At 43.9% G+C, this 16233-nt stretch overlaps 1 protein-coding gene and 1 pseudogene across 1 annotated transcript in view; both read right to left on the bottom strand.

The window, feature by feature from the left end:
* AFG2A (AAA ATPase AFG2A) overlaps positions 1-16233 on the bottom strand; it is a 295494-nt gene that overhangs the window by 1638 nt on the left and 277623 nt on the right. The window lies entirely within an intron of this gene.
* LOC106735367 (40S ribosomal protein S12 pseudogene) lies at positions 14559-15225 on the bottom strand (annotated as a pseudogene).

Here is a 16233-nt window from a genome sequence, read left to right as displayed (position 1 = left end):
GAAAGGCCGGGCGAATTGAAAAGAATCTGGGGAGGGGGCAGAACGGATGCAGAGGGAGGGAGGAGAAAGTAGGCGGTAAGAAAACGGAAGGGGAGGAAGGCTCAAGAATCCCAAAATGTGTTTTTAAGCTCTCCGGACTTGAGACAGCGGAAGCAGGCTGATGCCAGTGTCATTCTGAAGACACATTACTGTGGTGAAAAGAGCTTGTGGGATGAAAAGAGAGATTGTGATTTTCAGGGCAACAGGGAAAACAGTGATTGATATGGACTGCGCCTGTCCATCGGTAAATGAAAGGACCAGCTGAGACACATTTGTCCAGCCATTCAGCATATTCTCTCTGTTTGTTCACTTACTGAAAAGAGTGCCTCTGCTTCTGCGGGGCTGATGGCTGCCAAAGCAGTTTAGTAGCTTTTTAGGGGATTTAGCAGCATGTTTAGGGAGCTTTCAAAAACAGGCATAGATTTGGATGGCTTTGTCAAATTAAGACAATGAACTATTAGTTCTGGGCTTCAATAATGAGCACTGAAGTTAACTATAGTGGTTATGCATGTTAATGCTTTTCTGAAAAAAGACAGTGGCTACCAAGTTGTTGAAGAAGAAACAAAACTCCCAGTAGAGGGATTAGTAAAACCACTTCATCACATGTTCTGCTGCGAAGAGTTCTGATAAGATTGTGAAATTAATAAGTACAGGATAAGTCCCAGAAATGCCTGGTGGCTGCGCTGTGTTCCAGGGGGACCTCCATGAAGGGGGGTGAAGGGAGTGAAGGGGCCAAGTGGGGAAAGACCCCACCCACACCCCATCTGAGCAGCACACACTTCCATCCGGGCAGGGATTGGAGGCAGTGGTTACAAGGCTAAAAAGCCTAAGGAGTAACTGCAAGAGGCACAGAACACTGACTTCCCAGCTGGGTGGTGGAGTTCTCGCTCCTTTTCTGTACCCTCTGCTCCCATTATAGAGATCTCGTCCACCACGTAGCTTTCTCCTTAGGCTAAGGAGAGTGGAGAGAAGTTCCAGTCCCGGGGCCGAAGTGACAGCACGCACACGTCACAGACCAAACCTTGGAGAATGAGCAGGTGGAAGCACGTGCAGCAGAGCGCCAGAGGGGCATGCATACAGCAGTGGTGTGCTGCAGAGCGGGCAGCTAGATGGGGTAAGAGAAGGTGACGTGACCACAGTTCCTGGGGTTTGGCTCATGTGGCCAGATGGTGGTGGCTAGACAGCTGAACCCCTGTGAAAAGGAACGAGCAGTTCACAGGCTGCCTCTCTTGAAATACTGTACTGGGAGAGGAGGAAGCAACTGCACCTCTCTGGTCACTGGAGCCACAGGTCTCCCACACAGCACAGTGGGGAAATGCAGGTCGTGGGAACTGGCATGTCACCCAAGCCTAGAAAGCAATCCTTGGGATCAGCTCCCTCAGCAATTCTTCTTTGCAGGTCAACTTCTCTTCCCTCACACCTACAAATGTTTTCTGTAAACTGCTTTTCGTGACAGCTTCCCTCATAGTGAAAAAGGGGGCACTGGTGGTGAGATAAGTCGCAGCACCAGTGGCCACTTAAAAGGTGGCGTTTGTTATGTGGAGCCTCACGCATGTGTTAACATCTGAGATAAATTCCCTACTATATTTAGTACTGGCTGGACTCTTAATAAAGAGCATCATCCAGTTTGAAGAACTACACAATTGTGAGATATGGAAAACATGGGCAGAGTCCTGACCAGGGAGGACCAAGGTTAGGTAGGAATGACCTTCGAGAGACAATGAAAGGGGCAAGCAGCGGAATTCTGGTTCTCAACGACCTGACCTGATGGTGTCTTCTCTGTCCAGAGGAAGGAGCACGGCGTCTATGCTACCTAATGAGCAGAGGAACTGCCCGAATTCTGCATGTGCTTCAAAGCCCTACCTGTTCCTTTCTATTTTTAAGGGATGTTCTAAAGAACTAGTCCATCGGGTGACCCTTTCTGCCACCTTACTTAGCAATATACCAATGGTTACTGAAAGACCTGTAAACAGGATACTACCAAGTATTAGCTAGTCACTCTTTTATCAACCAACATCCACTACTCAGTGAGCAATCTGTAGGGCCAGGAGGTGTTCGCAAGGCAGCATCTGTCCTCCTGTGCTCACAAACCAGGAAGGGGTGACACAGGTTAATGTGTGGCCTGGTACTAGGTGTGCTGTCAGGGAGGCATGATGCAAGTGCTTCAGCTAAAGGTAAGGAAGAACTCATTGTGCTGTCCACCATGGTATGAAGGACCGAACTGCGGCATAAGGAAGGGAAGCACACCCTGACTAGAAGGATAAAATGGGCCGCAAACCAGCAAAGTGTGAAGAAAGTCAGGAGGGATTTCGCTGAATTAGCCTCAGTAGCCGAAACGGAGAATTTTCTTTTCTTTCTTTTTGGAGAGTTTTTTTTTTTTTTTTTTTGCTATAGGGCATGTGTGCTCGCCAGTAAGACAGAGAGAGACAAAGAGACAGAAAGCAAGAAATCATCCCCAAGGGGGATGTCCCTGCCGCAGCCCCTTCTCCTCCATTCTCCTCTTGGGATCTTGGGCAAGCACACACATGCACCCGGCGTAAGTTTAAGCCACCAGGTCTGGGACTTGAACCGCAGTCGACAACAAGGGAGTTCAGCGACATAGCCATTATGCCAACTGCTGGTCCCCAAATGGAGAATTTTCTTAAAAGGCAGTGGGGAGCGGGGGTGGGATGATGGGGCAGTGGTAATGTAACTGGACTCACACGGGAAGGTCCCTGGCTCACGCCCCAGGACCTGCTGTACGTGCCAGGTGGACATGCAACACCTGTGATCTGAGCTGGCTGGGGCTGGACTGTGGTGCAAGGACCCTCTTGTGGGTACCCCCCTCTTTTTCTCTCTCTAGTGGATGAAATAAACAAACTTAAAAAAAAGTAATTCTAGCAAATATCACTAAAAATAACATGATAGTTTTCTCAAGGTCACACGCGCCCGACGGTGAAAGCTAGTCGACGACTGTTTTCCTTGAAGTGCTAAACCAAATCCATAGCAGCTGATGCCCAAGCAGCTGACAGAGTTAACTCCTGAACAATCATTGTGTTTTTATTTTTTTCCTCACAAAAGACTACTTAGTAGAAATTTCAAAAGAAAAAGAATTAGTTGGATTATTGGGTCTTTTCTGCAAACCCAATAAAAGGGTAGCAGGTCTGGAAAGAAGGATTTTTAGGACGTCCATGTCATGATGGCTGGTTTCTTTCTGTTCTGCCATATGTTCTGAGACAAAATACGCGCCCCCCCCCAAAAAAAAAAAAAAAAAAACCACAACACTTACCCCCCAAAAAAAAAAAAAAAAAACCCACATACTTCCCAAGAAAAGTGCAGCTTTCCTGTTCACTCGCACAGCCCATGCCAGCATTTCCCTTGGGATATTTTTATTATTTTTAAAAGTTTATTTAGTTATTTCATGAAACTAAGAGACACACAAACCCAGAGTGAGAGACAGAAAAGCAGGATTTCATGCCATGAACCAACCCCAGTCTTGGCAAGCCTAGATCATGAGAGTTTGTACATCCAGTATGATCAAGGCGGCCTTGGGACCCCAGCCAACACCTTTCCTATGTGGGTTGGTTATGTCCCCCACTGCACTGTCCCCTGGTCCTCTCTGGAGATTTAGTGACTGTTTGAGGGAAGAAGTATTTCAGGATCAAATAAGTTTCAAGCAACACTGTCTCTACTCTGTTCCCCACTGAGTACAATAGACTTCTTTTTAAGAGAGATTTTTGCTATAGGGCATGAGGGCTCACTAGAGAGACAGAGAGACAGAAAGCGAGAAATCACGTCCTTGGAGGGATGGCCATGCTACAATCCCTTCTCTTCTGGACATTTTGGGCATGCACGTGATGTGCCCAGCGTGAGTTTTAAGTTGCCAAGTCTGGGATTCAAACTGTGGTCAGCTATGTCGGAGTCCAGTAACATAACTATTATGCCACCTGCTGGTCCAAACTTTTACAGATTTTGTGTGAAGTCTCCCATGATGACCTGCTTAATTTTCTTTAACCCAGTGCTATGGTCTGCAAGTCTCCCCAAATATTCATTATGTTGAACACCAGTCTCCAATGGAACGGCAGTAAGAAATGGGTCTTTGGGTAGTGAGTAGGTTTGGGGGAGGCAATTAGGTGGAGTATTCATAAATAAAATTAGTGCCCTTATAAAAGAGGCCTAAGGCAGTTTGTTTGCTCCTTCCACCATGTGAGGATGCAGTGAGAACGCAACATCTATGAAGAATAGGTTCTTACAGGACACTGAATGTTCTGGGACCTTGATCTTGGACTTCCCAAGCTTCAGAACTGTGAGCAATAGATCTGTATTGTTTACAAATTACCACAATAAAGAATTTTGTTACAGCAGCCTGAATGAACTGACATGCAGTGTTTCTTACAGAACTCTTGCTGTCTCTGCTTTTGGTAAAATACATGTAATTTAATGGTGATCTTTAGCACACACTTGGGGAGATGCTAGCCCATACCAAAGAACTCTTCAAGGCACAATATGGCTCTTGCCTACCTCACTGAAAAAATTTTTGCTCCTACCTATCCCAGAACAGAAAGCAAAGAAAAGGAGACCAAGGACAGAACCATAAGAAACAAACTTAAAAAAAAAATTTGTTACAGGGTGAGTACACTTGCTGAAGACAGGGTTGGGGGAAGTAAGAAAGCACCTCCCATGGGGAATGGTCTGTAGTCCCTTCTCCTCCATTTCTCCTTTTGGGATTTTGAGCACACAAGCACACACACCCAGTATGTTTTTCAAGCCGCTAGGTCCAGGACTTGAACTACCAGGTCAGACATGTGGGAGCCAACCCCCTTAACCACCACGCCACTGGCTGGCCCAGGAACAGACATTTTTAAGGACTGAGAAGAGGGGAAGAGATCTGATCAGGAGGAGAGAAGTCAAAAGATAAGAGGACTGGCCTATTTATTGGAGCCAAACTGGTATGGTAATGGCGGGGGGAGCCACCACCCCTCCCTACCCTGGCCATGTAAATAGTGCATGCGTGCTGAACTGAACAGTTTCTACACAATAAATAGGTTTCAGAAAGTGTATGCTATGCGCACCTTTCCTGTATTTGACCAATATCCTGTAGTATTTTTACTTATGTTTCATAGTAATAGACTTTATCACTGAATGAAGAGAAAGTAAAAAACAATTGTTTAATACTGTAATCTTTGTTCATCCCATGTAAATAGTGCATGCGTGCTGAACTGAACAGTTTCTACACAATAAATAGGTTTCAGAAAGTGTATGCTATGCGCACCTTTCCTGTATTTGACCAATATCCTGTAGTATTTTTACTTATGTTTCATAGTAATAGACTTTATCACTGAATGAAGAGAAAGTAAAAAACAATTGTTTAATACTGTAATCTTTGTTCATCTAGAGAAATGTTTTCAGTCAGGGGGACGTGGGACACTATTTTGAGTTTAGTTATTTTTTTAAAATTTATTTTTTTCTTTTAATTTCCTAGAGGGTGTGTGTGCTTGCCAGAGAAAGACAGGAAAAACGAGAAAATACTCCCCCCATCATGGGGGGATGGTCATGCCACAATCCCTTCTCCTCCATTTCTCCTTTTGAGATTTTGGGCGCGTGCGCGTGCGCGCACACACACACACACACACACACACACACACGCCTGGCAAGTTTTTCAAGCCAAGAGGTCTGGGACTCAAACTGGGCATGTGAGATCCAGCCACCTTAACCTCCACACCATGGGCTGGCCCAAGTTTACAAAAAAGAACATGAATTAGAAATCCCAGCAAGAACACAACTCTGTGTCATTCTTCAGGAATGCTTTCTTGAAGCATTCAAAATGTGCTACACGGGCACAGGAGCTTCTTCGCAGTGTTGCCATGAAAAATGACAAACAACTGCACTGGAATTGAGCAAGTTTTCAGAACTTTTCAAAAAATACAGTAATATATATTGGTTTGAAAAAAGAAATGAAAACTGCTTTTTAAAAAGTGCAAATGGTGATCTAGTGTCTCATTTGATGAGAGGAACCTGACATTAATGGATTGCTAAGGGATTTCAGTTTCTGTGTTAAGTTTTGGAATGGTGAGGTCTTCTCAGACAAATAGGCTACTGCGTCTCTCTATCTGGGAATGAACAGTACAGAGACTGTGGAGAAAGACTTGGTTTAAACTAAGACCTTTCTCATGACTACAAAGTCGGTAAGAAAACCCGATGGCATAACACATGTATTTGTGTGTGTGTGTATACCTTTATCTCTATGCCTTTATCTCTACCGCGTAGGCAGGGACCACAAAGCTCATCGCTGCCTGGATCACATTCAAAACCAGGTAGAGCCTGGGCCTGCTTCACAATGGGGGAATTCAGCTGCATTTCCCCACAATGCCAGAGAGGAACCTCACTGACACGTGCAGACGAACAGACGAATCTGAAACGTTACAGTGCCTAGAGTGTTCAACGAACCCATTTAGAAAGAAAACCCTTGGCCACTTGAGCTCCTTAACTACTCTGGCAAAAAGGATTTTGGAATCTGTCCCCTAATCCCTTCACCATCTTGTCCTTTTCCCCCCATAGGCTGCAAACTAGATCATTTGAGTGAATTATTAGCCAACTACCAGCAAGGTTGTTTTTCCCATTAGGCTGTAAAAGCTAAAATATTTTAACGAACTCTTTAGAGCTGAGTATGTATTTTTGACTAAAAAATGAATGCCTGGGCTTTTAGAAAATATACACACTTTGCTACAAAAGGTAAAAACACTACCTGTTTGTGGAAATGAAACAATGAGACAGAAGACTACCCGAGTAGGTCCACGATCTCACTGTCAGAGCTAGACCAAGACATGTCTTTGTTTCAGTGGCCATGACACTAATTCATTTATGTGGTGCTAGCACGTCACAAATTCTTTTTCCACTTGTCGGCAGCAATATTATCAATAGATCTATGAGATATCTGACACAAACATAAAACAAGAAGCAGGAAATCTCTCAATTTAGGCATATTTGAGATAAATTTCTAAAACACAGAAAAGGACTTTTAATGAAAATGTTTAGCAACCCTCCAAACAAAGCCACTGAACGAAATAGTTATTATGTTCAAGTGCGGGAGGAAAGTAACTGGGCAATGAAAGCAAACGGACACAAGAGTCCGGATCTTCCTGCCAGGCCTGCCCTCTGAGAGCGCAGAGCCCGTGGGATGACGATGGGGCAGTAACTGGATTATGTGAGACAACTGCACTTGGGAGCAGTGTGGGGAAGTAGCTCCCCGGGATGAGAAGGCTCTTGACCACTGAACCTTGGGAAATCTAATTACCTCACTTTTAAATACAGGAGGGCAAAAGAGGCAATTGTGCAGAATTCTGAATGCCATGAAGAGGACAACAATGTCTTACTTCACTGTGGAAAAGAACGAAACCTCTGAGGCACAGCTCCGGTTCTTTCCCCCAGTCCACGGGACAAGAGGAGTTTAAACAGGTGGCTTAGCTTAGCAAAACAGAAACTGGCTCATTTTAAAAATTAAAACCAACATGGTTTCTAAGCAGGCAGTAATAATTTTTTTTTGACTGACGTGGTAAAGAGCAAGAGTTGAGACAAAGACTGTTTACCAAAAACTAGTCATCAGAGAGGAAAACCTGAAAAAGCTGGGCGTCTTCCTGGGTGTCCGGCCCGCCATGCGACATCCTCCCCTTGCTCATTTTGGTTTCGCAGTAGCACCAGCTTCCTCTCGGGAGCATCAGGAGGTTAAAAACCCAGTGGTAAACTTAAGTGTGGTTATCTCCAGTTCTGGATAAGGCCTGGGTACGAGGCACTTCCCGCTGCTGCTGTGAACAGATTACAACCATGCCAAGGAGCAGACATCCCCACGACAGGACTGGAAGCCTGGGCAGAAGGGCTTCTGTTGCAGTGAGCACGTCTGTGGGAGGAGGGAACTGGGAGCGGCTCCCTTCCAGTAGGAATGGGAGACTCCAGCTGGACTTTCATCACTATATTCTGAACCCCCTCTCAGAGACCATCTGTGTCCTCAAAGACAGGGTAAGAGTCACCAGGTTCTGAACAAGGTTGGCTTTACAACGAACTGAAGTTCTGTTTGGTCTCACCAAAGGCCCAAGAACACTTGGATCTCTGGAGAAAATGAATCACTAATTTTAAACATGCCAGAGAGAAAGCTTATTTATTAGGTGGCCTTAGGTGAAGAGGGAAAATAGCTCTTTATTAAAGAAAGTCTATTTTTATTTATTTCTTTCATAAGAGAGGGAGACAGAATGGGAAGGAGGGAAGGAGGAAAGATGACAGAGAGAGAACAGAGAGGCGGAAGCCCCCTAACAGGGTCCTCACACTGTGACCCATCCCCAGCCAGGGCAGACCCCGGGCAGACATGGGTAGCTGGTGTGCACAGGGGGTACAGGGGGTCCCTCCAGTTGCAACGCCAGGACCTTTACACGTGGCCTCAGCATCACAGGGCTGTGCTAGCACAGGAAAAGCAGCTCTTGGTGGCTGAATTCACACATTAGTTCAACCACACATGGTAGGGTTACTTAAAAGTTCACAGGAAAACTGTAATACCAACGGCATCCTAGATTATGACTTAAGAGTACCTGGACACCGCCACACGGCCACTTGCTGGAGAGGGTGAACATCGGGTAAGACCCGCTGGAGGGCCCTCTGTGCTCTCTGCAGCTGCCACTGAACACACTGCCACACAGGTCATGCTGCTGCAGCCCGGCAGCGTGGCTGCTGCTCCTGCTGTTCAGCATGAAGGAAGCCCGCCTTCCTGCGAGCCCTAATAGTGCTCCCCGGCTTCTTTGTATTTCAAGGGCACTAAATAGCTTTAAAGAATCCACCAAAAGAAATGGGCTTCAGTGCTTAAAAGGGCCTTAGGTATTTTCAAGAAAGTGATTTTGTCAAAAGTGTCTTTCTGGAACACCTGTGACCTGTTGCACTTAATTGAGCTGCAGCTGGCCTGATTGTGGTAGCCGCCGGAGGGCTGGCTGACTTTGTGTGTGACCAGGTTCGCACACCCCCTTGCTTTTCTTTCCCTTTTCTTGGCCTCACGACCTCCTTTTCTTGTGTGTTAGAGGGATTAGGAAGCTAGTAGAGAGTGGTATCCTGCTGTTTGCAATAGCACGCACTGGAGATGCTTCAAGGAGGAGGCTACCTACAAGATTATGTGCTTCTGTGGCCGCAGAAGAAGGGTCCATTCTCCCTGGCCCACTGAGATGAACTGAAAAGTGGCTGAAGGGCCAGGCATGAAAGATGAGGCTGCAGGGAGTGCAGCAGGCTCCTGGCTGCAGAGCCGCAGATGGAAGTCAAGACGTCCCCATGTGAACCGTTGGTGCACCAATGGCCAACAGCGAGGGTGCCCGGAACTGCAAGAACACAGCTCAGTGCGTGACTCGGCCCTCTGTGGCACTGGAGAGTGAAATTTACGGGGCAGGCAAGCAGCACTTTAAATAAAGTCCTTCGAACACCACTTCACCAGAAAACTTCTGAGTGGTGAGGTGGAAAGTGAGAATTTTGGAAGGCAGGTGTCAGGAATTACCTAGTCATTGCTCTTAGGCTAACTTCCCTTAGAGTGTCTGCAAATGAAGTCCATGACAATTGTCCATCTGGGTGTTACAGTCACACAATTTAGATTGCCATACACCGGACTGAGTCAAAAGGAAAAAGAATTCTGTGATGACACAAAGGAAATGACCTTAGAGAAGGGAAAAAACATTTGGTTGCTTAATTTTGCTGATTTAAAGTTATCTTAAGGTTTTTAACATATATAGGTGACATATGCATGCATCCAGCATATTACCTTTTATTATTATGAGTACAGAGTAAACTTACAGTAATTTTTGCCCTGCTCTTTTTTAAATGCTACAGAGTAAGTATGAGAGACCGAGACTAAGAGACAGAGACGGAGAAAGCACTGCCAACGAGGCCTGGCCACCCTATGTGAGGCTGAAGGGTGGGACCTGAACCTGGGCTGGCCACGTGGGATCCAGCTTTCTTTGTGCTGTGTCTACCTACTACATGAATTGATGGTCCACAGACCTCTGGGGCTGGAACAATATTGAGGTTTTACTTAAGTGTTCCAGCATTTTTGTTTCTACAGCCATTTGCACCTGAAGGAATTTTAAACATTTCTAACTTTAACAAGATAAAAAGTGGGAACCAGCAGTTAGTGTAATGGCTGTGTCGCTGGATTCCCACGTAGTCGACCGCGGTTCATGTCCCAGACCCAGTAGCTTAAAACTCACGCTGGGCGCGTGTGCGTGTGTGCCCAAGATCCCGAGAGGAGAATGGAGGAGAAGGGATTGCGGTGTGACCATCCCCCCTGGGGGGTGATTTCTCGCTTTCTGTCTCTCTGTCTGGCGAGCGCACGCGCCCTATAGCAAAAATCTCTCCAAAAAAACCTGGGCTGGCCACGTGGGATCCAGCTTTCTTTGTGCTGTGTCTACCTACTACATGAATTGATGGTCCACAGACCTCTGGGGCTGGAACAATATTGAGGTTTTACTTAAGTGTTCCAGCATTTTTGTTTCTACAGCCATTTGCACCTGAAGGAATTTTAAACATTTCTAACTTTAACAAGATAAAAAGTGGGAACCAGCAGTTAGTGTAATGGCTGTGTCGCTGGATTCCCACGTAGTCGACCGCGGTTCATGTCCCAGACCCAGTAGCTTAAAACTCACGCTGGGCGCGTGTGCGTGTGTGCCCAAGATCCCGAGAGGAGAATGGAGAAGGGATTGCGGTGTGACCATCCCCCCTGGGGGGTGATTTCTCGCTTTCTGTCTCTCTGTCTGTCTGGCGAGCGCACGCGCCCTATAGCGAAAATCTCTCCAAAAAAAAAAAAAAGTACCCTTAGTTTTGGAAAGAACTAATGGTACAATGGTGCAGGAATACAAAGAATGAGAACCACTGTGGTGGGGAAGGAGGGCAGCAGAGGGCAAAGAGATGCTGGGAGCCCCCAGTTCATCCATATATTCATGCATCCTTACTGAATCCTTACTGACCCCCTACGGCAGCCGGCAGCAGGGGATAAGGCAGCAGGGAAAAGAAGGCCCCCTTCCACAGAGCAAGGTATGTTGACCACTGGCTCATCTGCTGCATCTTCCAGGTCATCCTTAGCCATGCCTGCATGTTTTGTGATCACTTGTTTTCTGGTCTCAGCCACCTGTCCAGTCTGTCACCTCACCACTGCCAAGATACAGAGCTACCTATGCTAAAGTCTGTCTCTGCGAAGGCCCAGTAATCTCACTCCTGCTCCACTTCACTAACATACACGTTCAAGTGCTCTTGACCCCACCTTTGAGTCTAAAACCACATCTCTTACTGAGGTCATCTCTGAACAGAGAGATAATCTAGGTGAGGCTTTTTTTTTTTTTTTTTTAACACACACACACACACACACATACACACACAATGTTCCTGCTGGGACAACTGAAGCGAAGATAACTGTCTACTAAGGACCCCAAATGCAAATGTCTCTCAGGTACAATGAGTTATTCCACATTAAAGTGGGCCCTTGCAGGGCTAATGACCAAGCTACAGTCAGAAAGCAAGCAAAGCCCTGGAAGAGGCACCAAACTTTGGGTAACAGCTACCTCTATTGGAGAATATGAGGTAGGCCCCAGGCAAAAGGAGACAGGGACAGGGGATCTCCTTAGGAGAAGCAAGCAAGTGAGGTTTAGTTCTCTGAAGAGCTCTAGGACTCCTCTCTATACCTGGAATGCTGCATCCTGCCTGCCAGGGTTCTTGGTGTGAGAGGCTGTGGGCAAGGGTATTGCCAAATCATTAAATAAGCCCTGAAGGCCCTCCCCTGCTGGCTGTCTTCACTGCCACTCCTCGCATTCCGCCCCACTGATACGGACATAGAGTGGCCTCCTCCGAAGGACTGTTAACTTCAGGAATGTTCTGGGTAGTTGCATTTGAGATTCTAGAATTGTTCAGAACTTGCAGAATGGAGTATTTGAGAGTTGGAGCCTTTTGTATTTTTCTACCCACTCTTAGTCTGTAATGAGCTTCTTTGATTCCTCCCTATCCTCTAATCAGCAGGCTGGCTTGTGCTGATCAGCAGACTGGCATGGCATCCCTGAAATCATTTTAAAGAGTATGTACTATGTTAATAGCTATCTATGCTGAAGAGAAAAACAGGACTAAATCTGTAGCTAGCTACAGGTCATCTACAGGTAGGCCTAAGGACACCATTAGCACATACCAGGTACTGACAATATGACCGGGCACCTTTCACTTATTTTAAGGATGTCATCCTCATTGACAGTACTATTCTTTCTGAAAGAATACTTTTTTTTTTTTTCTCCTCTAGCTAGCATTTACATTTTTAAAAATGGACTTAAGCAAAAGCACACTACCACCAAATATAACATTCAAATATAACATTCAGAAAACACCCAGTATATATTTAGGTATCTTGTATATTTTTACATTTTTAAGGTGATCTCTGTTTACTTTGACTGGTAATGCTTATATTATTTATAAATCATTTCTTTAGAAGTTCACTTTTTTTAAGAATTTAAATAATTAACTATTTTTTTTAAAGAGAAATTTCTGCTATAGGGTGTGTACACTTGCTGGAGAGACAGACACAGAAAGCAAGAAATCACCTCCCAAAGGGGATTACCATGCCTTAAGCCCTTCTCCTTCATTCTCCTCGCAGGACTTTGGGCACAAACGTATATACGTCCAGTGTGAGTTTAAGCTGGTGGCTCCAGGACTCAAACCTCAGTCAACTACATAGGAGTCCAGTGAAGTAACCATGACCCCCATCTGCTGGTCCCAAGTAACAGTCTTTTTTGTAGCATGATCTGACACTGTTTCAAGTGGTGTTTCATCAGTTCTGTATCTTTATTGTCCATGTAGTAAAGATTCTTTTTTTTTTTTAAAAAAAGAGGTTTTTGCCTTAGGGCACATCCACTTACTGGACAGAGACTGGCAGAGACAGTGAGAGGCAAAGTGAGAAATAACCCCCTAGGTGGATGGCCATGCCACAAGCACTTCTCCATTCTCCTCCTGAAATCTTGGGCACACGTACACATGCACCCGCCATGAGTTTCAAGCCACTGAGTCCAGGACTCAAACAGTAGTCGGCCATGTGGGAGTCTAGCAATATGCCTACTATGCTATCTGCTGGCCCTACAGTAAAGATTCTTTTTTTTTTTAAGAGAATTATTTCCTTTACTTTATTTATCATTACTGTTATTTTTAATTTAATCAGAGTGAGACACAAAGAGAGAGAAAGAAAGCGAGAAAGCAAGCTGCCAGGTCCAAGACTTGAACTGTGTTTCTGAAAGGGTTGAGAACCATTGTTCTACAGAAACTACATTACAAACCTTCAAACCTATGAAAACGTCATAATACTACTGACGTGTCCCTTGGATGGCTTAGGTCAGAATATAGTTTGGCTTGAATGATCACATTTCAGAAGTACAGAAAGTACACAACAGAGCTGATCACTCTGGAGGCAAATGGTTTTCACTTCCTTAGACTTTCCTCTTGTACCCTAGAAAAATTTCAGCAGCTGCCCCTGGGTATAACTAAATGCTTATTTAGGTCTTTACTGACACGAAAAGAACCTAAAGAACCTAAAGAACTATATCCCATCTTCATTTATTAAAAAACAAAACAAAATAAAACTAAACTAGGGCAATAAGGCACTAAGACTGCAAATCTGAACACACCAGTTAAGAAAAGCAAAATCCAAGCTCCCAAGATTAAATAATTTATAAGTGGCATATATATTTACTCACAAGTAAATTTAAATACATGTGTTTTTCTTTTAAATAATTATTTTATTATTATTCTTTTAAATCTGCTATAGAGCATATGTGCTCACCCAAGAGAGACAATGAGAGAGAGAGAGAGAGAGGTTGAGAAAGCAAGCCGCCAGGTCCAAGACTTGAACTGTATGTAGTCAGCCAAGTAAGAGCCCAGTGGTTCAACCACCATGTCATTTGCTGGTCCCCTAATACATACAGATTTTGATATTTGATAGCTAACACTACACACTGGGTATTCAGAAACTAAAGGAGTTGTTTCCTTGTTTGCTAATTATATGAACTATTGTCTTCTAAAGAGCAAGATATATTTTGAACTCTTATTTCCTATAGGTCCACTAAAAAAGAAAAAGGGAACTTTCTGATTTTACTGATATGAAAGGCAATAGTGGGATCCAGGACTTACCCTCTAACAATGAAAACTTACATATGTGGTACAACTTAAAAGAAATGACAAATATCTTTTTGACAAATATGACAAATATAAAAAATAAGGGCAATCCTTTTCACTGATTACTCTGTGTAGGTCAAGGTAGAGAATAAAGATAATTCAAATTCTGAAGGCTTTAATAGAAATATTCATACATTTTTCTCATCTGGTCATTAAATCTAGTACTTAATGGGCTATAAAACTGCAAGACTCTCTCTTTTTTTTTTTGGTCAATTAAGCAGTTTACTATAGAGTATGTTTCCAATGAGCTAATTTGTTATTTGCAGTAACTCACTTCTTCCTTCTTTTACCTCCCCAAATAAAACAAAACAAACCAGACATGATGATCGCGAGCAGATTTTTATTATCTCTTCATTTCTTGCATTTGAAATACTCTTCAATGACACCCTTGGCCTGAGATTCCTTGCCATAGTCCTTAACTACTACACAGCTGTAACCAACCACTTTATGGGGTTTTCCCTCTCTGTCAATTTTACAGAGGCCTACCCATTCTCCTAGTCTCTTGTTGTCATCAACCTTAATCAGGTTGATTTGGTGTTTGGCACAAAGGGCCTCCACCAAATTGACATACATAAGTTCATCACAGCTGGATGCAAGCACACGCAGGTGGGCTTGGCGCTTGTCTAAGGCTTTGGCAGTTTCGCAAATTTCTCGTGTTAGGCCATCGTGGATGAGGGCGGTCTTCAGTACCTGTTGTAAAGCAGTATTAATGTCCATTACACCTCCACCAGCAGTGCCTTCCTCGGCCATGGCGGTGGATTACGGGTGGAGCCAAATCTTGAACGCACTAGAGCTTACACCTCTGCGCGACTCAGCGGCGGCAGGGGAAGAGCACAATACTCTCTCTTAACTACAACTACCCAAACTACTTTGCAAGATTGTTAGTCAAAGAATAAAGTTTATGTCAAGTTCTGTAATGAGAAATACCAGAAAGTATCTTTAAAATGTCTACATCTTAAGCCTAAACTAAAATGATGAGAAAGACTGTAGCAAGAGTTCACAGATAATAGAAAAGTGTTATGGAAAAAGAAGGGTGGGTGAGACTAGTTGCTGAAATGAATAAATCATATTTTAAAATATTTTAAAATATGTTATCTAAAAAGTATAACTGAATTATCACTTGGTGGGGTTGATTTAGTACTGGAAATACAGCAGTTGGAGTATCTGAAGAGGTAATAGTAAATTTCCGAAGGACAGATTATGTAACTAGTTATTAAAATCTAAAGACAAAGTTAAGTGAATCTGAGTGTATATATTTAGTAAATCTTAAGACTGTATCCATGTACTTTATGTCATGATTTTAAACTAGGGAACTTTCCTCAGACTTCTAACCATCAAAAGACATTTCTTTTTTCTTTCTTTTATTAAACAATTATTTTATTTAACTTTACTATTATTATTTAATTTGACCAGGGAGAAACAGAGAGAGAAAGGGAAAGTGAGAAAGCAAGCCCTCAGGTCTGGGACTTGAACCGTGGTTGACCATGTGGGTGTCCAGTGCCTTTAACCACCATACCACCTGCTAACTCCAACAATCAACAGACCTAACTGAGCGGATACTTTTTTTTTTTTTTTTTTTTACTGCACTGAGAGTCAACTGGACACAAGGGGATGATAACAAAAACTATAAAAGTACCTTTAATGTTACAAAAAGAGAAAACTGAAGCAAGTGCCAAGAATTCCTCTTACGGCTAAACTCTTTCATTTGGTGATTTAATCACTAAACTTTAGAGATTTAATCACTAAACTTTAGATAGGCTATACCTTGGTAACGAGCACCTTCATTTTAGCCTGCTGGCATCTAACTGGAAATAAACCCAGACCACCTTGGATATAGCACATTCAAGCTATCTTCTGCACACGTTTTATAATTACGCTGAAGAATGTGAGAGCAAGCACAAATTCAGAATTATTTTTTAGGACAGTCTTACTGTTCCCCATCCACTGTTCTCTTGAGATAAACATATCTACATTTTTGTGTATGTACACACACACACACTA

The sequence above is a fragment of the Tupaia chinensis genome, unplaced genomic scaffold (genome assembly GCF_000334495.1).
Source record: "Tupaia chinensis unplaced genomic scaffold, TupChi_1.0 Scaffold000362_1, whole genome shotgun sequence".
Lineage (NCBI taxonomy): Eukaryota > Metazoa > Chordata > Mammalia > Scandentia > Tupaiidae > Tupaia > Tupaia belangeri.
The sequence above is the reverse complement of the archived record's forward strand: the minus strand, read 5'-3'. Positions and strand labels throughout refer to the sequence as shown.